Below are 887 nucleotides of genomic sequence, written 5' to 3'. Positions count from 1 at the left end.
GTGCGTGGGAGCAGGAGCAGCCCGCTGGGGGTGTCTGGAGGCTGCTGTGCGCACGGGCGGCCAGCAGCTGCGTGGCAGCGAGCACAAACCACGTGCTGCTCGGGAGTTGGCAGGAGCTCTGCTGCAGGCTTCTGCGTGACCGTCCCCAGGGACCAGGGCAGCTGCTCCTCAGGTCTGGGCCTCAGCTCCTCACCCACGAGAGGGGACCAGCACCTGCCCGCGGCTCTGGGCGTGTTGTGAGGCTTGTGCAGGCTGCAGGGTCCGGTGCTGCACTCGTGGGGTGGAAACCGTGGGCCGGGAGCAGCAAAGGCCTTTACGCTGCCTGTGACTGTCCCACGTTAGACAGCGGAGGGGAGTTCGGGGCTCTGCAGGGCGCGACGGGCTCCCCGCACGTGCTCCCGTGAGCGTGAGAGAAAACGAGCCCTTTCTCCGGCTGACGGTGCTAAGCCAAGGTCAGGTGGACTCTCGACCGACCCTTCGGAGCTGGAGCAGGGTAGATGGTGTGGTGCGGCATGGACCGGTTCCCCGGGCGTGGGCGGACGCCTCTGTGCCTGGTCTGGGGCCCGTAAGACTAGCCTGGACAGAGCACACGGGAGCGTGGGCTGTCCAGGGAGGATCTTCGGGGACAGGGGTGGACAAGGGCCCGATCCTGCACAGGCCTCGCCGTGCCAGCCCAGGTCCAGCTGTTTGCGGCAGCTCGTGGGGATTTCTGAGCCGCACGCGGCGCCCCTGGAGGCCGGCGCCGAGCTCCTTGCACGAATGGTCCTTCTTGGGGGAATGTAGGAACCGCCCCAACGCCTCCTGGGCCAGAGCGACGCGTACGTGGTGGATGCGGCAGGGCTGGTGATGGTGGGCCGGATTCGGCTCCAGGCCGGAGAAGCTCTCGG

The sequence above is a fragment of the Alligator sinensis genome, unplaced genomic scaffold (genome assembly GCF_000455745.1).
Source record: "Alligator sinensis unplaced genomic scaffold, ASM45574v1 scaffold632_1, whole genome shotgun sequence".
NCBI lineage: Eukaryota > Metazoa > Chordata > Crocodylia > Alligatoridae > Alligator > Alligator sinensis.
The sequence above is the reverse complement of the archived record's forward strand: the minus strand, read 5'-3'. Positions refer to the sequence as shown.